This window comes from Somniosus microcephalus, chromosome 4 (assembly GCF_052327205.1).
Source record: "Somniosus microcephalus isolate GS21.2 chromosome 4, FLI_Smic_1.0, whole genome shotgun sequence".
Taxonomy (NCBI): domain Eukaryota; kingdom Metazoa; phylum Chordata; class Chondrichthyes; order Squaliformes; family Somniosidae; genus Somniosus; species Somniosus microcephalus.
In genome coordinates this window covers 347,882,566-347,904,219 of record NC_140990.1, presented here as the reverse complement: position 1 = coordinate 347,904,219, position 21,654 = coordinate 347,882,566, and positions in this window count along the sequence as shown.

Below are 21,654 nucleotides of genomic sequence, written 5' to 3'. Positions count from 1 at the left end.
GTTTGGTGAGTGTGAGTTTGGTGTGAGTGAGCTTGGTGTGTGTGAGTTTGGTGTGAGTGAGTTTGGTGTGAGTGAGTATGTGTGAGTGAGTTTGGTGTGAGTGAGCTGGTGTGAGTGAGTTTGGTGTGAGTGAGTTTGGTGTGAGTGAGTTTGGTGTGAGTGAGTTTGTGTGAGTGAGTTTGGTGTGAGTGAGTTTGGTGTGAGTGAGTTTGGTGCGAGTGAGTTTGGTGTGAGTGAGTTTGGTGTGAGTGAGTTTGTGTGAGTGAGTTTGGTGTGAGTGAGTTGGGTGTGAGTGAGTTTGGTGTGAGTGAGTTTGGCATGTGTGTGAGTGAGTTTGTGTGAGTGAGTTTGGTGTGAGTGAATTTGGTGTGAGTGAGTTTGGTGTGAGTGAGTTTGGTGTGAGTGAGTTTGGTGTGAGTGAGTTTGTGTGAGTGAGTTTGGTGTGAGTGAGTTTGGTGTGAGTGAAATTGGTGTGAGTGAGTTTTGTGTGAGTGAGTTTGGTGTGAGTGAGTTTGGTGTGTGTGAGTTTGGTGTGAGTGAGTTGGTGTGAGTGAGTTTGGTGTGAGTGAGTTTGGTGTGTGTGAGTTTGGTGTGAGTGAGTTTGGTGTGAGTGTGTTTGGTGTGAGTGAGTTTGGTGTGAGTGTGTTGGTGTGAGTGAGTTTGTGTGAGTGAGTTTGGTGTGAGTGAGTTTGGTGTGAGTGAGTTTGGTGTCAGTGAGTTTGGTGTCAGTGATTTTGGTGTGTGAGAGTTTGTTGTGAGTGACTATGGTGTGAGTGAGTTTGTTGTGAGTGAGTTTGGTGTGAGTGAGTTCTGTGTGAGTGAGTTTGGTGTGAGTGAGTTTGGTGTGTGTGAGTTTGGTGTGAGTGTGTTAGGTGTGAGTGAGTTTGGTGTGTGTGAGTTTGGTGTGAGTGAGTTTGGTGTGAGTGAGTTTTGTGTGAGTGAGTTTGGTGTGAGTGAGTTTGGTGTGAGTGAGTTTGGTGTGAGTGAGTTTGGTGTGAGTGAGTTTGTGTGAGTGAGTTTGGTGTGAGTGAGTTTGTGAGTTTGGTGTGAGTGATTTTGGTGTATGGGAGTTTGGTGTGAGTGAGTTTGGTGTGAGTGAGTTTGGTGTGAGTGAGTTTGGTGTGACTGAGTTTGGTGTGACTGAGTTTGGTGTGTGTGAGTTTGGTGTGAGTGAGTTTAGTGTGAGTGAGTTTGGTGTGAGTGAGTTTGGTGTGAGTGAAATTGGTGTGAGTGAGTTTCGTGTGAGTGAGTTTGTTGTGAGTGAGTTTGGTGTGAGTGAGTTTGGTGTGAGTGAGTTTGGTGTGTGTGAGTTTGGTGTGAGTGAGTTTGGTGTGAGTGTGTTTGGTGTGTGTGAGTTTGGTGTGAGTGAGTTTGGTGTGAGTGAGTTTGGTGTGAGTGAGTTTGGTGTGAGTGTGTTTGGCGAGAGTGAGTTTGTGTGAGTGAGTTTGGTGTGAGTGAGTTTGGTGTGAGTGAGTTTGGTGTGAGTGAGTTTGGTGTGAGTGTGTTTGGCGAGAGTGAGTTTGTGTGAGTGAGTTTGGTGTGAGTGAGTTTGGTGTGAGTGAGTTTGGTGTGTGAGTTTGGTGTGAGTGAGTTTGGTGTGTGAGAGTTTGTTGTGAGTGACTTTGGTGTGAGTGATTTTGTTGTGAGTGAGTTTGGTGTGAGTGAGTTTGGTGTGAGTGAGATTGGTGTGATTGAGTTTGGTGTGAGTGAGTTTTGTGTGAGTGAATTTGGTGTGAGTGTGTTTGGTGTGAGTGAGTTTGGTGTGAGTGAGTTTGGTGTGAGTGAGTTTGGTGAGTGTGAGTTTGGTGTGAGTGAGCTTGGTGTGTGTGCAGTTTGGTGTGAGTGAGTTTGGTGTGAGTGAGTATGTGTGAGTGAGTTTGGTGTGAGTGAGCTGGTGTGAGTGAGTTTGGTGTGAGTGAGTTTGGTGTGAGTGAGTTTGGTGTGAGTGAGTTTGTGTGAGTGAGTTTGGTGTGAGTGAGTTTGGTGTGAGTGAGTTTGGTGCGAGTGAGTTTGGTGTGAGTGAGTTTGGTGTGAGTGAGTTTGTGTGAGTGAGTTTGGTGTGAGTGAGTTGGGTGTGAGTGAGTTTGGTGTGAGTGAGTTTGGTGTGAGTGAGTTTGGTGTGAGTGAGTTTGGTGTGATTGAGTTTGGTGTGAGTGAGTTTTGTGTGAGTGAATTTGGTGTGAGTGTGTTTGGTGTGAGTGAGTTTGTGTGAGTGAGATTGTTGTGAGTGAGTTTGGTGTGAGTGAGTTTGGTGTGAGTGAGTTTGGTGTGAGTGAGTTTGGTGAGTGTGAGTTTGGTGTGAGTGAGCTTGGTGTGTGTGAGTTTGGTGTGAGTGAGTTTGGTGTGAGTGAGTATGTGTGAGTGAGTTTGGTGTGAGTGAGCTGGTGTGAGTGAGTTTGGTGTGAGTGAGTTTGGTGTGAGTGAGTTTGGTGTGAGTGAGTTTGTGTGAGTGAGTTTGGTGTGAGTGAGTTTGGTGTGAGTGAGTTTGGTGCGAGTGAGTTTGGTGTGAGTGAGTTTGGTGTGAGTGAGTTTGTGTGAGTGAGTTTGGTGTGAGTGAGTTGGGTGTGAGTGAGTTTGGTGTGAGTGAGTTTGGCATGTGTGTGAGTGAGTTTGTGTGAGTGAGTTTGGTGTGAGTGAATTTGGTGTGAGTGAGTTTGGTGTGAGTGAGTTTGGTGTGAGTGAGTTTGGTGTGAGTGAGTTTGTGTGAGTGAGTTTGGTGTGAGTGAGTTTGGTGTGAGTGAAATTGGTGTGAGTGAGTTTTGTGTGAGTGAGTTTGGTGTGAGTGAGTTTGGTGTGTGTGAGTTTGGTGTGAGTGAGTTTGGTGTGAGTGAGTTTGGTGTGAGTGAGTTTGGTGTGTGTGAGTTTGGTGTGAGTGAGTTTGGTGTGAGTGTGTTTGGTGTGAGTGAGTTTGGTGTGAGTGTGTTTGGTGTGAGTGAGTTTGTGTGAGTGAGTTTGGTGTGAGTGAGTTTGGTGTGAGTGAGTTTGGTGTCAGTGAGTTTGGTGTCAGTGATTTTGGTGTGTGAGAGTTTGTTGTGAGTGACTATGGTGTGAGTGAGTTTGTTGTGAGTGAGTTTGGTGTGAGTGAGTTCTGTGTGAGTGAGTTTGGTGTGAGTGAGTTTGGTGTGTGTGAGTTTGGTGTGACTGTGTTTGGTGTGTGTGAGTTTGGTGTGAGTGAGTTTGGTGTGAGTGAGATTGTTGTGAGTGAGTTTGGTGTGAGTGAGTTTGGTGTGAGTGAGTTTGGTGTGAGTGAGTTTGGTGAGTGTGAGTTTGGTGTGAGTGAGCTTGGTGTGTGTGAGTTTGGTGTGAGTGAGTTTGGTGTGAGTGAGTATGTGTGAGTGAGTTTGGTGTGAGTGAGCTGGTGTGAGTGAGTTTGGTGTGAGTGAGTTTGGTGTGAGTGAGTTTGGTGTGAGTGAGTTTGTGTGAGTGAGTTTGGTGTGAGTGAGTTTGGTGTGAGTGAGTTTGGTGCGAGTGAGTTTGGTGTGAGTGAGTTTGGTGTGAGTGAGTTTGTGTGAGTGAGTTTGGTGTGAGTGAGTTGGGTGTGAGTGAGTTTGGTGTGAGTGAGTTTGGCATGTGTGTGAGTGAGTTTGTGTGAGTGAGTTTGGTGTGAGTGAATTTGGTGTGAGTGAGTTTGGTGTGAGTGAGTTTGGTGTGAGTGAGTTTGGTGTGAGTGAGTTTGTGTGAGTGAGTTTGGTGTGAGTGAGTTTGGTGTGAGTGAAATTGGTGTGAGTGAGTTTTGTGTGAGTGAGTTTGGTGTGAGTGAGTTTGGTGTGTGTGAGTTTGGTGTGAGTGAGTTTGGTGTGAGTGAGTTTGGTGTGAGTGTGTTTGGTGTGAGTGAGTTTGGTGTGAGTGAGTTTGTTGTGAGTGAGTTTGGTGTGAGTGAGTTTGGTGTGAGTGAGTTTGGTGTGTGTGAGTTTGGTGTGAGTGTGTTTGGTGTGTGTGAGTTTGGTGTGAGTGAGTTTGGTGTGAGTGAGTTTGGTGTGAGTGAGTTTGGTGAGAGTGAGTTTGGTGTGTGTGAGTTTGGTGTGAGTGAGCTTGGTGTGTGTGAGTTTGGTGTGAGTGAGTTTGGTGTGAGTGAGCATGTGTGAGTGAGTTTGGTGTGAGTGAGCTGGTGTGAGTGAGTTTGGTGTGAATGAGTTTGGTGTGAGTGAGTTTGGTGTGAGTGAGTTTGTGTGAGTGAGTTTGGTGTGAGTGAGTTTGGTGTGAGTGAGTTTTTTGTGAGTGAGTTTGGTGTGAGTGAGTTTGGTGTGAGTGAGTTTGGTGTGAGTGAGTTTGGTGTGTGTGAGTTTGGTGTGTGTGAGTTTGGTGTGAGTGAGTTTGGTGTGAGTGAGTTTGGTGTGAGTGAGTTTGGTGTGAGTGAGCATGTGTGAGTGAGTTTGGTGTGAGTGAGCTGGTGTGAGTGAGTTGGTGTGAATGAGTTTGGTGTGAGTGAGTTTGGTGTGAGTGAGTTTGTGTGAGTGAGTTTGGTGTGAGTGAGTTTGGTGTGAGTGAGTTTTTTGTGAGTGAGTTTGGTGTGAGTGAGTTTGGTGTGAGTGAGTTTGGTGTGAGTGAGTTTGGTGTGTGTGAGTTTGGTGTGTGTGAGTTTGGTGTGAGTGAGTTTGGTGTGAGTGAGTTTGGTGTGAGTGAGTTTGGTGTGAGTGACTTTGTGTGAGTGAGTTTGGTGTGAGTGAGTTTGGTGTGAGTGAGTTTGGTGTGTGTGAGTTTGGTGTGAGTGAGTTTGTGTGAGTGAGTTTGGTGTGAGTGAGTTTGGTGTGAGTGAGGTTGGTGTGTGTGACTTTGGTGTGAGTGAGTTTGGTGTGAGTGAGTTTGGTGTGAGTGAGTTTGGTGTGAGTGAGTTTGGTGTGAGTGAGTTTGGTGCGAGTGTGTTTGGTGTGTGTGAGTTGGGTGTGATTGAGTTTGGTGTGAGTGAGTTTGGTGTGAGTGAGTTTGGTGTGAGTGAGTTTGGAGTGAGTGAGTTTGGTGTGAGTGAGTTTGGTATGAGTGAGTTTGGTGTGTGTGAGTTTGGTGTGAGTGAGTTTGCTGTGAGTGAGCTTGGTGTGTGTGATTTTGGTGTGAGTGAGTTTGGTGTGAGTGAGTTTGGTGTGAGTGAGTTTGGTGTGTGTGAGTTTGGTGTGAGTGAGTTTGTGTGAGTGAGTTTGGTGTGAGTGAGTTTGGTGTGAGTGAGGTTGGTGTGTGTGACTTTGGTGTGAGTGAGTTTGGTGTGAGTGAGTTTGGAGTGAGTGAGTTTGGTGTGAGTGAGTTTGGTGTGAGTGAGTTTGGTGTGTGTGAGTTTGGTGTGTGTGAGTTTGGTGTGAGTGAGTTTGGTGTGAGTGAGTTTGGTGTGAGTGAGTTTGGTGTGAGTGAGTTTGGTGTGAGTGACATTGTGTGAGTGAGTTTGGTGTGAGTGAGTTTGGTGTGAGTGAGTTGGTGTGTGTGAGTTTGGTGTGAGTGAGTTTGTGTGAGTGAGTTTGGTGTGAGTGAGTTTGGTGTGACTGAGGTTGGTGTTTGTGACTTTGGTGTGAGTGAGTTTGGTGTGAGTGAGTTTGGTGTGAGTGAGTTTGGTGTGAGGGAGTTTGGTGTGAGTGAGTTTGGTGCTAGTGTGTTTGGTGTGTGTGAGTTGGGTGTGATTGAGTTGGTGTGAGTGAGTTTGGTGTGAGTGAGTTTGGTGTGAGTGAGTTTGGTGTGAGTGAGTTTGGTGTGATTGTGTTTGGTGTGAGTGAGTTTGGTGTGAGTGAATTTGGTGTGAGTGTGTTTGGTGTGAGTGAGTTTGGTGTGAGTGAGTTTGGTGTGAGTGAGTTTGTGTGAGTGAGTTTGGTGTGAGTGAGTTTGGTGTGAGTGAGTGAGTTTGGTGTGAGTGAGTTTGTTGTGAGTGAGTTTGGTGTGTGTGAGTTTGGTGTGAGTGTGTTAGGTGTGAGTGAGTTTGGTGTGTGTGAGTTTGGTGTGAGTGAGTTTGGTGTGAGTGAGTTTGGTGTGAGTGAGTTTTTTGTGAGTGAGTTTGGTGTGAGTGAGTTTGGTGTGAGTGAGTTTGGTGTGAGTGAGTTTGGTGTGTGTGAGTTTGGTGTGTGTGAGTTTGGTGTGAGTGAGTTTGGTGTGAGTGAGTTTGGTGTGAGTGAGTTTGGTGTGAGTGACTTTGTGTGAGTGAGTTTGGTGTGAGTGAGTTTGGTGTGAGTGAGTTTGGTGTGAGTGAGTTTGTGTGAGTGAGTTTGGTGTGAGTGAGTTTGGTGTGAGTGAGGTTGGTGTGTGTGACTTTGGTGTGAGTGAGTTTGGTGTGTGTGAGTTTGGTGTGAGTGAGTTTGGTGTGAGTGAGTTTGGTGTGAGTGAGTTTGGTGCGAGTGTGTTTGGTGTGTGTGAGTTGGGTGTGATTGAGTTTGGTGTGAGTGAGTTTGGTGTGAGTGAGTTTGGTGTGAGTGAGTTTGGAGTGAGTGAGTTTGGTGTGAGTGAGTTTGGTATGAGTGAATTTGGTGTGTGTGAGTTTGGTGTGAGTGAGTTTGCTGTGAGTGAGCTTGGTGTGTGTGATTTTGGTGTGAGTGAGTTTGGTGTGAGTGAGTTTGGTGTGAGTGAGTTTGGTGTGTGTGAGTTTGGTGTGAGTGAGTTTGTGTGAGTGAGTTTGGTGTGAGTGAGTTTGGTGTGAGTGAGGTTGGTGTGTGTGACTTTGGTGTGAGTGAGTTTGGTGTGAGTGAGTTTGGAGTGAGTGAGTTTGGTGTGAGTGAGTTTGGTGTGAGTGAGTTTGGTGTGTGTGAGTTTGGTGTGTGTGAGTTTGGTGTGAGTGAGTTTGGTGTGAGTGAGTTTGGTGTGAGTGAGTTTGGTGTGAGTGAGTTTGGTGTGAGTGACATTGTGTGAGTGAGTTTGGTGTGAGTGAGTTTGGTGTGAGTGAGTTTGGTGTGTGTGAGTTTGGTGTGAGTGAGTTTGTGTGAGTGAGTTTGGTGTGAGTGAGTTTGGTGTGACTGAGGTTGGTGTTTGTGACTTTGGTGTGAGTGAGTTTGGTGTGAGTGAGTTTGGTGTGAGTGAGTTTGGTGTGAGGGAGTTTGGTGTGAGTGAGTTTGGTGCTAGTGTGTTTGGTGTGTGTGAGTTGGGTGTGATTGAGTTGGTGTGAGTGAGTTTGGTGTGAGTGAGTTTGGTGTGAGTGAGTTTGGTGTGAGTGAGTTTGGTGTGATTGAGTTTGGTGTGAGTGAGTTTGGTGTGAGTGAATTTGGTGTGAGTGTGTTTGGTGTGAGTGAGTTTGGTGTGAGTGAGTTTGGTGTGAGTGAGTTTGTGTGAGTGAGTTTGTTGTGAGTGAGTTTGGTGTGAGTGAGTGAGTTTGGTGTGAGTGAGTTTGTTGTGAGTGAGTTTGGTGTGTGTGAGTTTGGTGTGAGTGTGTTAGGTGTGAGTGAGTTTGGTGTGTGTGAGTTTGGTGTGAGTGAGTTTGGTGTGAGTGAGTTTTGTGTGAGTGAGTTTGGTGTGAGTGAGTTTGGTGTGAGTGAGTTTGGTGTGTGTGAGTTTGGTGTGAGTGTGTTTGGTGTGTGTGAGTTTGGTGTGAGTGAGTTTGTTGTGAGTGAGTTTGTTGTGAGTGAGTTTGGTGTGAGTGAGTTTGGTGTGAGTGAGTTTGGTGTGAGTGAGTTTGGTGTGTGTGAGTTTGGTGTGAGTGAGCTTGGTGTGTGTGAGTTTGGTGTGAGTGAGTTTGGTGTGAGTGAGTATGTGTGAGTGAGTTTGGTGTGAGTGAGCTGGTGTGAGTGAGTTTGGTGTGAGTGAGTTTGGTGTGAGTGAGTTTGGTGTGAGTGAGTTTGTGTGAGTGAGTTTGGTGTGAGTGAGTTTGGTGTGAGTGAGTTTGGTGTGAGTGAGTTTGGTGCGAGTGAGTTTGGTGTGAGTGAGTTTGGTGTGAGTGAGTTTGGTGTGTGTGAGTTTGGTGTGAGTGAGCTTGGTGTGTGTGAGGTTGGTGTGAGTGAGTTTGGTGTGAGTGAACATGTGTGATTGAGTTTGGTGTGAGTGAGCTGGTGTGAATGAGTTTGGTGTGAGTGAGTTTGTTGTGAGTGAGTTTGGTGTGAGTGAGTTTGTGTGAGTGAGTTTGGTGCGAGTGAGTTTGGTGTGAGTGACTTTGGTGTGAGTGAGTTTGGTGTGAGTGAGTTTGTGTGAGTGAGTTTGGTGTGAGTGAGTTTGATGTGAGTGAGTTTTTTGTGAGTGAGTTTGGTGTGAGTGAGTTTGGTGTGAGTGAGTTAGGTGTGAGTGACTTTGTGTGAGTGAGTTTGGTGTGAGTGAGTTTGGTGTGAGTGAGTTTAGTGTGTGTGAGTTTGGTGTGAGTGAGTTTGTGTGAGTGAGTTTGGTGTGAGTGAGTTTGGTGTGTGTGAGTTTGGTGTGAGTGAGTTTGGTGTGAGTGAGTTTTGTGTGAGTGAGTTTGGTGTGAGTGAGTTTGGTGTGAGTGAGTTTGGTGTGAGTGAGTTTAGTGTGTGTGAGTTTGGTGTGAGTGAGTTTGTGTGAGTGAGTTTGGTGTGAGTGAGTTTGGTGTGAGTGAGTTTGGTATGAGTGAATTTGGTGTGTGTGAGTTTGGTGTGAGTGAGTTTGCTGTGAGTGAGCTTGGTGTGTGTGATTTTGGTGTGAGTGAGTTTGGTGTGAGTGAGTTTGGTGTGAGTGAGTTTGGTGTGTGTGAGTTTGGTGTGAGTGAGTTTGTGTGAGTGAGTTTGGTGTGAGTGAGTTTGGTGTGAGTGAGGTTGGTGTGTGTGACTTTGGTGTGAGTGAGTTTGGTGTGAGTGAGTTTGGAGTGAGTGAGTTTGGTGTGAGTGAGTTTGGTGTGAGTGAGTTTGGTGTGTGTGAGTTTGGTGTGTGTGAGTTTGGTGTGAGTGAGTTTGGTGTGAGTGAGTTTGGTGTGAGTGAGTTTGGTGTGAGTGAGTTTGGTGTGAGTGACATTGTGTGAGTGAGTTTGGTGTGAGTGAGTTTGGTGTGAGTGAGTTTGGTGTGTGTGAGTTTGGTGTGAGTGAGTTTGTGTGAGTGAGTTTGGTGTGAGTGAGTTTGGTGTGACTGAGGTTGGTGTTTGTGACTTTGGTGTGAGTGAGTTTGGTGTGAGTGAGTTTGGTGTGAGTGAGTTTGGTGTGAGGGAGTTTGGTGTGAGTGAGTTTGGTGCTAGTGTGTTTGGTGTGTGTGAGTTGGGTGTGATTGAGTTGGTGTGAGTGAGTTTGGTGTGAGTGAGTTTGGTGTGAGTGAGTTTGGTGTGAGTGAGTTTGGTGTGATTGAGTTTGGTGTGAGTGAGTTTGGTGTGAGTGAATTTGGTGTGAGTGTGTTTGGTGTGAGTGAGTTTGGTGTGAGTGAGTTTGGTGTGAGTGAGTTTGTGTGAGTGAGTTTGTTGTGAGTGAGTTTGGTGTGAGTGAGTGAGTTTGGTGTGAGTGAGTTTGTTGTGAGTGAGTTTGGTGTGTGTGAGTTTGGTGTGAGTGTGTTAGGTGTGAGTGAGTTTGGTGTGTGTGAGTTTGGTGTGAGTGAGTTTGGTGTGAGTGAGTTTTGTGTGAGTGAGTTTGGTGTGAGTGAGTTTGGTGTGAGTGAGTTTGGTGTGTGTGAGTTTGGTGTGAGTGTGTTTGGTGTGTGTGAGTTTGGTGTGAGTGAGTTTGTTGTGAGTGAGTTTGTTGTGAGTGAGTTTGGTGTGAGTGAGTTTGGTGTGAGTGAGTTTGGTGTGAGTGAGTTTGGTGTGTGTGAGTTTGGTGTGAGTGAGCTTGGTGTGTGTGAGTTTGGTGTGAGTGAGTTTGGTGTGAGTGAGTATGTGTGAGTGAGTTTGGTGTGAGTGAGCTGGTGTGAGTGAGTTTGGTGTGAGTGAGTTTGGTGTGAGTGAGTTTGGTGTGAGTGAGTTTGTGTGAGTGAGTTTGGTGTGAGTGAGTTTGGTGTGAGTGAGTTTGGTGTGAGTGAGTTTGGTGCGAGTGAGTTTGGTGTGAGTGAGTTTGGTGTGAGTGAGTTTGGTGTGTGTGAGTTTGGTGTGAGTGAGCTTGGTGTGTGTGAGGTTGGTGTGAGTGAGTTTGGTGTGAGTGAACATGTGTGATTGAGTTTGGTGTGAGTGAGCTGGTGTGAATGAGTTTGGTGTGAGTGAGTTTGTTGTGAGTGAGTTTGGTGTGAGTGAGTTTGTGTGAGTGAGTTTGGTGCGAGTGAGTTTGGTGTGAGTGACTTTGGTGTGAGTGAGTTTGGTGTGAGTGAGTTTGTGTGAGTGAGTTTGGTGTGAGTGAGTTTGATGTGAGTGAGTTTTTTGTGAGTGAGTTTGGTGTGAGTGAGTTTGGTGTGAGTGAGTTAGGTGTGAGTGACTTTGTGTGAGTGAGTTTGGTGTGAGTGAGTTTGGTGTGAGTGAGTTTAGTGTGTGTGAGTTTGGTGTGAGTGAGTTTGTGTGAGTGAGTTTGGTGTGAGTGAGTTTGGTGTGAGTGAGTTTGGTGTGTGTGAGTTTGGTGTGAGTGAGTTTGGTGTGAGTGAGTTTGGTGTGAGTGAGTTTGGTGTGAGTGAGTTTGGTGTGAGTGAGTTTGGTGTGAGTGAGTTTGGTGCGAGTGTGTTTGGTGTGTGTGAGTTGGGAGTGATTGAGTTTGGTGTGAGTGAGTTTGGTGTGAGTGAGTTTGGTGTGAGTGAGTTTGGTGTGAGTGAGTTTGGTGTGAGTGAGTTTGGTATGAGTGAGTTTGGTGTGTGTGAGTTTGGTGTGAGTGAGTTTGGTGTGAGTGAGCTTGGTGTGTGAGATTTTGGTGTGAGTGAGTTTGGTGTGAGTGAGCTTGGTGTGTGTGATCTTGGTGTGAGTGAGTTTGGTGTGAGTGAGTTTGGTGTGAGTGAGTTTGGTGTGATTGAGTTTGGTGTGAGTGAATTTGGTGTGAGTGAGTTTGGTGTGAGTGAGTTTGGTGTGAGTGAGTTTGGTGTGAGTGAGTTTGTGTGAGTGAGTTTGGTGTGAGTGTGTTTGGTGTGAGTGAGTGAGTTTGGTGTGAGTGAGTTTGGTGTGAGTGAGTTTGGTGTGTGTGAGTTTGGTGTGAGTGAGTTAGGTGTGAGTGAGTTTGGTGTGAGTGAGTTTGGTGTGAGTGAGTTTGGTGTGATTGAGTTTGTGTGAGTGAGTTTGGTGTGAGTGAGTTTGGTGTGAGTGTGTTTGGTGTGTGTGAGTTTGGTGTCAGTGAGTTTGTGTGAGTGAGTTTGGTGTGAGTGAGTTTGGTGTGTCTGAGTTTGGTGTGAGTGAGTTTGGTGTGAGTGAGTTTGGAGTGTGTGAGTTTGTGTAAGTGAGGTTGTGTGAATGAGTTTGGTGTGAGTGAGTTTGGTGTGAGTGAGTTTGGTGTGAGTGAGTTTGGTGTGAGTGAGTTTGGTGTGAGTGAGTTTGGTGTGAGTGAGTTTGATGTGAGTGAGTTTGGTGTGTGTGAGCTTGGTGTGCATGAGTTTGGTGTGAGTGTGTTTGGTGTGAGTGAGTTTGGTGTGTTTGAGTTTGGTGTGTGTGAGTTTGGTGTGAGTGAGTTTGGTGTGAGTGAGTTTGGTGTGAGTGAGTTTGGTGTGTGTGAGTTTGGTGTGAGTGAGTTTGGTGTGAGTGAGTTTGGTGTGAGTGAGTTTGGTGTGAGTGAGTTTGTGTGAGTGAGTTTGGTGTGAGTGAGTTTGGTGTGAGTGATTTTGGTGTATGGGACTTTGGTGTGAGTGAGTTTGGTGTGAGTGAGTTTGGTGTGAGTTAGTTTGGTGTGACTGAGTTTGGTGTGACTGAGTTTGGTGTGTGTGACTTTGGTGTGAGTGAGTTTAGTGTGAGTGAGTTTGGTGTGAGTGAGTTTGGTGTGAGTGAAATTGGTGCGAGTGAGTTTCGTGTGAGTGAGTTTGGTGTGAGTGAGTTTGGTGTGTGTGAGTTTGGTGTGAGTGAGTTTGGTGTGGGTGAGTTTGGTGTGAGTGAGTTTGGTGTGTGTGAGTTTGGTGTGAGTGAGTTTGGTGTGAGTGTGTTTGGTGTGTGTGAATTTGGTGTGAGTGAGTTTGGTGTGAGTGAGTTTGGTGTGAGTGAGTTTGGTGTGAGTGTGTTTGGTGTGAGTGAGTTTGTGTGAGTGAGTTTGGTGTGAGTGAGTTTGGTGTGAGTGAGTTTGGTGTGAGTGAGTTTGGTGTGAGTGAGTTTGGTGTGTGTGAGTTTGGTGTGAGTGTGTTTGGTGTGTGTGAGTTTGGTGTGAGTGAGTTTGGTGTGAGTGAGTTTGGTGTGAGTGAGCTGGTGTGAGTGGGTTTGGTGTGAGTGAGTTTGGTGTGTGTGAGTTTGGTGTGAGTGAGCTTGGTGTGTGTGAGTTTGGTGTGAGTGAGTTTGGTGTGAGTGATTATGTGTGAGTGAGTTTGGTGTCAGTGAGCTGTTGTGAGTGAGTTTGGTGTGACTGAGTTTGGTGTGAGTGAGTTTGGTGTGAGTGAGTTTGTGTGAGTGAGTTTGGTGTGAGTGAGTTTGATGTGAGTGAGTTTTTTGTGAGTGAGTTTGCTGTGAGTGAGTTTGGTGTGAGTGAGTTAGGTGTGAGTGACTTTGTGTGAGTGAGTTTGGTGTGAGTGAGTTTGGTGTGAGTGAGTTTGGTGTGTGTGAGTTTGGTGTGAGTGAGTTTGTGTGAGTGAGTTTGGTGTGAGGGAGTTTGGTCTGAGTGAGTTTGGTGTGTGTGAGTTTGGTGTGAGTGAGTTTGTTGTGAGTGAGTTTGGTGTGAGTGAGTTTGTGTAAGTGAGGTTGTGTGAATGAGTTTGGTGTGAGTGAGTTTGGTGTGAGTGAGTTTGGTGTGAGTGAGTTTGGTGTGAGTGTGTTTGGTGTGAGTGAGTTTGGTGTGAGTGAGTTTGGTGTGAGTGAGTTTGATGTGTGTGAGCTTGGTGTGCGTGAGTTTGGTGTGAGTGTGTTTGGTGTGAGTGAGTTTGGTGTGTGTGAGTTTGGTGTGTGTGAGTTTGGTGTGAGTGAGTTTGGTGTGAGTGAGTTTGGTGTGAGTGAGTTTGGTGTGTGTGAGTTTGGTGTGAGTGAGTTTGGTGTGAGTGAGTTTGGTGTGAGTGAGTTTGGTGTGAGTGAGTTTGTGTGAGTGAGTTTGGTGTGAGTGAGTTTGGTGTGAGTGATTTTGGTGTATGGAACTTTGGTGTGAGTGAGTTTGGTGTGAGTGAGTTTGGTGTATGGGACTTTGGTGTGAGTGACTTTGTGTGAGTGAGTTTGGTGTGAGTGAGTTTGGTGTGAGTGAGTTTAGTGTGTGTGAGTTTGGTGTGAGTGAGTTTGTGTGAGTGAGTTTGGTGTGAGTGAGTTTGGTGTGAGTGAGTTTGGTGTGTGTGAGTTTGGTGTGAGTGAGTTTGGTGTGAGTGAGTTTGGTGTGAGTGAGTTTGGTGTGAGTGAGTTTGGTGTGAGTGAGTTTGGTGTGAGTGAGTTTGGTGCGAGTGTGTTTGGTGTGTGTGAGTTGGGTGTGATTGAGTTTGGTGTGAGTGAGTTTGGTGTGAGTGAGTTTGGTGTGAGTGAGTTTGGTGTGAGTGAGTTTGGTGTGAGTGAGTTTGGTATGAGTGAGTTTGGTGTGTGTGAGTTTGGTGTGAGTGAGTTTGGTGTGAGTGAGCTTGGTGTGTGAGATTTTGGTGTGAGTGAGTTTGGTGTGAGTGAGTTTGGTGTGAGTGAGCTTGGTGTGTGTGATCTTGGTGTGAGTGAGTTTGGTGTGAGTGAGTTTGGTGTGAGTGAGTTTGGTGTGATTGAGTTTGGTGTGAGTGAATTTGGTGTGAGTGAGTTTGGTGTGAGTGAGTTTGGTGTGAGTGAGTTTGGTGTGAGTGAGTTTGTGTGAGTGAGTTTGGTGTGAGTGTGTTTGGTGTGAGTGAGTGAGTTTGGTGTGAGTGAGTTTGGTGTGAGTGAGTTTGGTGTGTGTGAGTTTGGTGTGAGTGAGTTAGGTGTGAGTGAGTTTGGTGTGAGTGAGTTTGGTGTGAGTGAGTTTGGTGTGATTGAGTTTGTGTGAGTGAGTTTGGTGTGAGTGAGTTTGGTGTGAGTGAGTTTGGTGTGTGTGAGTTTGGTGTCAGTGAGTTTGTGTGAGTGCGTTTGGTGTGAGTGAGTTTGGTGTGTGTGAGTTTGTGTAAGTGAGGTTGTGTGAATGAGTTTGGTGTGAGTGAGTTTGGTGTGAGTGAGTTTGGTGTGAGTGAGTTTGGTGTGAGTGTGTTTGGTGTGAGTGAGTTTGGTGTGAGTGAGTTTGGTGTGAGTGAGTTTGGTGTGTGTGAGCTTGGTGTGCATGAGTTTGGTGTGAGTGTGTTTGGTGTGAGTGAGTTTGGTGTGTTTGAGTTTGGTGTGTGTGAGTTTGGTGTGAGTGAGTTTGGTGTGAGTGAGTTTGGTGTGAGTGAGTTTGGTGTGTGTGAGTTTGGTGTGAGTGAGTTTGGTGTGAGTGAGTTTGGTGTGAGTGAGTTTGGTGTGAGTGAGTTTGTGTGAGTGAGTTTGGTGTGACTGAGTTTGGTGTGAGTGAGTTTGGTGTGAGTGAGTTTGTGTGAGTGAGTTTGGTGTGAGTGAGTTTGATGTGAGTGAGTTTTTTGTGAGTGAGTTTGCTGTGAGTGTGTTTGGTGTGAGTGAGTTAGATGTGAGTGACTTTGTGTGAGTGAGTTTGGTGTGAGTGAGTTTGGTGTGAGTGAGTTTGGTGTGTGTGAGTTTGGTGTGAGTGAGTTTGTGTGAGTGAGTTTGGTGTGAGGGAGTTTGGTCTGAGTGAATTTGGTGTGTGTGAGTTTGGTGTGAGTGAGTTTGTTGTGAGTGAGTTTGGTTTGAGTGAGTTTGTGTAAGTGAGGTTGTGTGAATGAGTTTGGTGTGAGTGAGTTTGGTGTGAGTGAGTTTGGTGTGAGTGAGTTTGGTGTGAGTGTGTTTGGTGTGAGTGAGTTTGGTGTGAGTGAGTTTGGTGTGAGTGAGTTTGATGTGTGTGAGCTTGCTGTGCGTGAGTTTGGTGTGAGTGTGTTTGGTGTGAGTGAGTTTGGTGTGTGTGAGTTTGGTGTGTGTGAGTTTGGTGTGAGTGAGTTTGGTGTGAGTGAGTTTGGTGTGAGTGAGTTTGGTGTGTGTGAGTTTGGTGTGAGTGAGTTTGGTGTGAGTGAGTTTGGTGTGAGTGAGTTTTGTGTGAGTGAGTTTGTGTGAGTGAGTTTGGTGCGAGTGAGTTTGGTGTGAGTGATTTTGGTGTATGGGACTTTGGTGTGAGTGAGTTTGGTGTGAGTGAGTTTGGTGTGAGTTAGTTTGGTGTGACTGAGTTTGGTGTGACTGAGTTTGGTGTGTGTGACTTTGGTGTGAGTGAGTTTAGTGTGAGTGAGTTTGGTGTGAGTGAGTTTGGTGTGAGTGAAATTGGTGCGAGTGAGTTTCGTGTGAGTGAGTTTGGTGTGAGTGAGTTTGGTGTGTGTGAGTTTGGTGTGAGTGAGTTTGGTGTGAGTGAGTTTGGTGTGAGTGAGTTTGGTGTGTGTGAGTTTGGTGTGAGTGAGTTTGGTGTGAGTGTGTTTGGTGTGTGTGAATTTGGTGTGAGTGAGTTTGGTGTGAGTGAGTTTGGTGTGAGTGAGTTTGGTGTGAGTGTGTTTGGTGTGAGTGAGTTTGTGTGAGTGAGTTTGGTGTGAGTGAGTTTGGTGTGAGTGAGTTTGGTGTGAGTGAGTTTGGTGTGAGTGAGTTTGGTGTGTGTGAGTTTGGTGTGAGTGTGTTTGGTGTGTGTGAGTTTGGTGTGAGTGAGTTTGGTGTGAGTGAGTTTGGTGTGAGTGAGCTTGGTGTGAGTGGGTTTGGTGTGAGTGAGTTTGGTGTGTGTGAGTTTGGTGTGAGTGAGCTTGGTGTGTGTGAGTTTGGTGTGAGTGAGTTTGGTGTGAGTGATTATGTGTGAGTGAGTTTGGTGTCAGTGAGCTGTTGTGAGTGAGTTTGGTGTGACTGAGTTTGGTGTGAGTGAGTTTGGTGTGAGTGAGTTTGTGTGAGTGAGTTTGGTGTGAGTGAGTTTGATGTGAGTGAGTTTTTTGTGAGTGAGTTTGGTGTGAGTGAGTTTGGTGTGAGTGTGTTTGGTGTGAGTGAGTTTGGTGTGTGTGAGCTTGGTGTGTGAGATTTTGGTGTGAGTGAGTTTGGTGTGAGTGAGTTTGGTGTGAGTGAGCTTGGTGTGTGTGATCTTGGTGTGAGTGAGTTTGGTGTGAGTGAGTTTGGTGTGAGTGAGTTTAGTGTGAGTGAGTTTGGTGTGAGTGAGTTTGGTGTGAGTGAAATTGGTGCGAGTGAGTTTCGTGTGAGTGAGTTTGGTGTGAGTGAGTTTGGTGTGTGTGAGTTTGGTGTGAGTGAGTTTGGTGTGAGTGAGTTTGGTGTGAGTGAGTTTGGTGTGTGTGAGTTTGGTGTGAGTGAGTTTGGTGTGAGTGTGTTTGGTGTGTGTGAATTTGGTGTGAGTGAGTTTGGTGTGAGTGAGTTTGGTGAGAGTGAGTTTGGTGTGAGTGTGTTTGGTGTGAGTGAGTTTGTGTGAGTGAGTTTGGTGTGAGTGAGTTTGGTGTGAGTGAGTTTGGTGTGAGTGAGTTTGGTGTGAGTGAGTTTGGTGTGTGTGAGTTTGGTGTGAGTGTGTTTGGTGTGTGTGAGTTTGGTGTGAGTGAGTTTGGTGTGAGTGAGTTTGGTGTGAGTGAGCTTGGTGTGAGTGGGTTTGGTGTGAGTGAGTTTGGTGTGTGTGAGTTTGGTGTGAGTGAGCTTGGTGTGTGTGAGTTTGGTGTGAGTGAGTTTGGTGTGAGTGATTATGTGTGAGTGAGTTTGGTGTCAGTGAGCTGTTGTGAGTGAGTTTGGTGTGACTGAGTTTGGTGTGAGTGAGTTTGGTGTGAGTGAGTTTGTGTGAGTGAGTTTGGTGTGAGTGAGTTTGATGTGAGTGAGTTTTTTGTGAGTGAGTTTGGTGTGAGTGAGTTTGGTGTGAGTGTGTTTGGTGTGAGTGAGTTTGGTGTGTGTGAGCTTGGTGTGTGAGATTTTGGTGTGAGTGAGTTTGGTGTGAGTGAGTTTGGTGTGAGTGAGCTTGGTGTGTGTGATCTTGGTGTGAGTGAGTTTGGTGTGAGTGAGTTTGGTGTGAGTGAGTTTGGTGTGATTGAGTTTGGTGTGAGTGAGTTTGGTGTGAGTGAGTTTGGTGTGAGTGAGTTTGGTGTGAGTGAGTTTGTGTGAGTGAGTTTGGTGTGAGTGAGTTGGGTGTGAGTGAGTTTGGTGTGAGTGAGTTTGGCATGTGTGTGAGTGAGTTTGTGTGAGTGAGTTTGGTGTGAGTGAATTTGGTGTGAGTGAGTTTGGTGTGAGTGAGTTTGGTGTGAGTGAGTTTGGTGTGAGTGAGTTTGTGTGAGTGAGTTTGGTGTGAGTGAGTTTGGTGTGAGTGAAATTGGTGTGAGTGAGTTTTGTGTGAGTGAGTTTGGTGTGAGTGAGTTTGGTGTGTGTGAGTTTGGTGTGAGTGAGTTTGGTGTGAGTGAGTTTGGTGTGAGTGAGTTTGGTGTGTGTGAGTTTGGTGTGAGTGAGTTTGGTGTGAGTGTGTTTGGTGTGAGTGAGTTTGGTGTGAGTGAGTTTGGTGTGAGTGTGTTTGGTGTGAGTGAGTTTGTGTGAGTGAGTTTGGTGTGAGTGAGTTTGGTGTGAGTGAGTTTGGTGTCAGTGAGTTTGGTGTCAGTGATTTTGGTGTGTGAGAGTTTGTTGTGAGTGACTATGGTGTGAGTGAGTTTGTTGTGAGTGAATTTGGTGTGAGTGAGTTCTGTGCGAGTGAGTTTGGTGTGAGTGAGTTTGGTGTGTGTGAGTTTGGTGTGACTGTGTTTGGTGTGTGTGAGTTTGGTGTGAGTGAGTTTGGTGTGAGTGAGATTGTTGTGAGTGAGTTTGGTGTGAGTGAGTTTGGTGTGAGTGAGTTTGGTGTGAGTGAGTTTGGTGAGTGTGAGTTTGGTGTGAGTGAGCTTGGTGTGTGTGAGTTTGGTGTGAGTGAGTTTGGTGTGAGTGAGTATGTGTGAGTGAGTTTGGTGTGAGTGAGCTGGTGTGAGTGAGTTTGGTGTGAGTGAGTTTGGTGTGAGTGAGTTTGGTGTGAGTGAGTTTGTGTGAGTGAGTTTGGTGTGAGTGAGTTTGGTGTGAGTGAGTTTGGTGCGAGTGAGTTTGGTGTGAGTGAGTTTGGTGTGAGTGAGTTTGTGTGAGTGAGTTTGGTGTGAGTGAGTTGGGTGTGAGTGAGTTTGGTGTGAGTGAGTTTGGCATGTGTGTGAGTGAGTTTGTGTGAGTGAGTTTGGTGTGAGTGAATTTGGTGTGAGTGAGTTTGGTGTGAGTGAGTTTGGTGTGAGTGAGTTTGTGTGAGTGAGTTTGGTGTGAGTGAGTTTGGTGTGAGTGAAATTGGTGTGAGTGAGTTTTGTGTGAGTGAGTTTGGTGTGAGTGAGTTTGGTGTGTGTGAGTTTGGTGTGAGTGAGTTTGGTGTGAGTGAGTTTGGTGTGAGTGAGTTTGGTGTGTGTGAGTTTGGTGTGAGTGAGTTTGGTGTGAGTGTGTTTGGTGTGAGTGAGTTTGGTGTGAGTGTGTTTGGTGTGAGTGAGTTTGTGTGAGTGAGTTTGGTGTGAGTGAGTTTGGTGTCAGTGAGTTTGGTGTCAGTGAGTTTGGTGTCAGTGATTTTGGTGTGTGAGAGTTTGTTGTGAGTGACTATGGTGTGAGTGAGTTTGTTGTGAGTGAGTTTGGTGTGAGTGAGTTCTGTGTGAGTGAGTTTGGTGTGAGTGAGTTTGGTGTGTGTGAGTTTGGTGTGACTGTGTTTGGTGTGTGTGAGTTTGGTGTGAGTGAGTTTGGTGTGAGTGAGATTGTTGTGAGTGAGTTTGGTGTGAGTGAGTTTGGTGTGAGTGAGTTTGGTGTGAGTGAGTTTGGTGAGTGTGAGTTTGGTGTGAGTGAGTATGTGTGAGTGAGTTTGGTGTGAGTGAGCTGGTGTGAGTGAGTTTGGTGTGAGTGAGTTTGGTGTGAGTGAGTTTGGTGTGAGTGAGTTTGTGTGAGTGAGTTTGGTGTGAGTGAGTTGGTGTGAGTGAGTTTGGTGCGAGTGAGTTTGGTGTGAGTGAGTTTGGTGTGAGTGAGTTTGTGTGAGTGAGTTTGGTGTGAGTGAGTTGGGTGTGAGTGAGTTTGGTGTGAGTGAGTTTGGCATGTGTGTGAGTGAGTTTGTGTGAGTGAGTTTGGTGTGAGTGAATTTGGTGTGAGTGAGTTTGGTGTGAGTGAGTTTGGTGTGAGTGAGTTTGGTGTGAGTGAGTTTGTGTGAGTGAGTTTGGTGTGAGTGAGTTTGGTGTGAGTGAAATTGGTGTGAGTGAGTTTTGTGTGAGTGAGTTTGGTGTGAGTGAGTTTGGTGTGTGTGAGTTTGGTGTGAGTGAGTTTGGTGTGAGTGAGTTTGGTGTGAGTGAGTTTGATGTGTGTGAGTTTGGTGTGAGTGAGTTTGGTGTGAGTGTGTTTGGTGTGAGTGAGTTTGGTGTGAGTGAGTTTGGTGTGAGTGTGTTTGGTGTGAGTGAGTTTGTGTGAGTGAGTTTGGTGTGAGTGAGTTTGATGTCAGTGAGTTTGGTGTCAGTGAGTTTGGTGTCAGTGATTTTGGTGTGTGAGAGTTTGTTGTGAGTGACTATGGTGTGAGTGAGTTTGTTGTGAGTGAGTTTGGTGTGAGTGAGTTCTGTGTGAGTGAGTTTGGTGTGAGTGAGTTTGGTGTGTGTGAGTTTGGTGTGAGTGTGTTTGGTGTGTGTGAGTTTGGTGTGAGTGAGTTTGGTGTGAGTGAGTTTGTTGTGAGTGAGTTTGGTGTGAGTGAGTTTGGTGTGAGTGAGTTTGGTGTGAGTGAGTTTGGTGTGTGTGAGTTTGGTGTGAGTGAGCTTGGTGTGTGTGAGTTTGGTGTGAGTGAGTTTGGTGTGAGTGAGTATGTGTGAGTGAGTTTGGTGTGAGTGAGCTGGTGTGAGTGAGTTTGGTGTGAGTGAGTTTGGTGTGAGTGAGTTTGGTGTGAGTGAGTTTGTGTGAGTGAGTTTGGTGTGAGTGAGTTTGGTGTGAGTGAGTTTGGTGTGAGTGAGTTTGGTGCGAGTGAGTTTGGTGTGAGTGAGTTTGGTGTGAGTGAGTTTGGTGTGTGTGAGTTTGGTGTGAGTGAGCTTGGTGTGTGTGAGGTTGGTGTGAGTGAGTTTGGTGTGAGTGAGCATGTGTGATTGAGTTTGGTGTGAGTGAGCTGGTGTGAGTGAGTTTGGTGTGAGTGAGTTTGGTGTGAGTGAGTTTGTCTGAGTGAGTTTGGTGCGAGTGAGTTTGGTGTGAGTGACTTTGGTGTGAGTGAGTTTGGTGTGAGTGAGTTTGTGTGAGTGAGTTTGGTGTGAGTGAGTTTGATGTGAGTGAGTTTTTTGTGAGTGAGTTTGGTGTGAGTGAGTTTGGTGTGAGTGAGTTAGGTGTGAGTGACTTTGTGTGAGTGAGTTTGGTGTGAGTGAGTTTGGTGTGAGTGAGTTTAGTGTGTGTGAGTTTGGTGTGAGTGAGTTTGTGTGAGTGAGTTTGGTGTGAGTGAGTTTGGTGTGAGTGAGTTTGGTGTGTGTGAGTTTGGTGTGAGTGAGTTTGGTGTGAGTGAGTTTGGTGTGAGTGAGTTTGGTGTGAGTGAGTTTGGTGTGAGTGAGTTTGGTGTGAGTGAGTTTGGTGCGAGTGTGTTTGGTGTGTGTGAGTTGGGTGTGATTGAGTTTGGTGTGAGTGAGTTTGGTGTGAGTGAGTTTGGTGTGAGTGAGTTTGGTGTGAGTGAGTTTGGTGTGAATGAGTTTGGTATGAGTGAGTTTGGTGTGTGTGAGTTTGGTGTGAGTGAGTTTGGTGTGAGTGAGCTTGGTGTGTGAGATTTTGGTGTGAGTGAGTTTGGTGTGAGTGAGTTTGGTGTGAGTGAGCTTGGTGTGTGTGATCTTGGTGTGAGTGAGTTTGGTGTGAGTGAGTTTGGTGTGAGTGAGTTTGGTGTGAGTGAGTTTGGTGTGAGTGAGTTTGTGTGAGTGAGTTTGGTGTGAGTGTGTTTGGTGTGAGTGAGTGAGTTTGGTGTGAGTGAGTTTGGTGTGAGTGAGTTTGGTGTGTGTGAGTTTGGTGTGAGTGAGTTAGGTGTGAGTGAGTTTGGTGTGAGTGAGTTTGGTGTGAGTGAGTTTGGTGTGATTGAGTTTGTGTGAGTGAGTTTGGTGTGAGTGAGTTTGGTGTGAGTGAGTTTGGTGTGTGTGAGTTTGGTGTCAGTGAGTTTGGTGTGAGTGAGTTTGGTGTGAGTGAGTTTGGAGTGTGTGAGTTTGTGTAAGTGAGGTTGTGTGAATGAGTTTGGTGTGAGTGAGTTTGGTGTGAGTGAGTTTGGTGTGAGTGAGTTTGGTGTGAGTGTGTTTGGTGTGAGTGAGTTTGGTGTGAGTGAGTTTGGTGTGAGTGAGTTTGGTGTGTGTGAGCTTGGTGTGCGTGAGTTTGGTGTGAGTGTGTTTGGTGTGAGTGAGTTTGGTGTGTTTGAGTTTGGTGTGTGTGAGTTTGGTGTGAGTGAGTTTGGTGTGAGTGAGTTTGGTGTGAGTGAGTTTGGTGTGTGTGAGTTTGGTCTGAGTGAGTTTGGTGTGAGTGAGTTTGGTGTGAGTGAGTTTGGTGTGAGTGAGTTTGTGTGAGTGAGTTTGGTGTGAGTGAGTTTGGTGTGAGTGATTTTGGTGTATGGGACTTTGGTGTGAGTGAGTTTGGTGTGAGTGAGTTTGGTGTGAGTTCGTTTGGTGTGACTGAGTTTGGTGTGACTGAGTTTGGTGTGTGTGACTTTGGTGTGAGTGAGTTTGGTGTGAGTGAGTTTGGTGTGAGTGAAATTGGTGTGAGTGAAATTGGTGCGAGTGAGTTTCGTGTGAGTGAGTTTGGTGTGAGTGAGTTTGGTGTGTGTG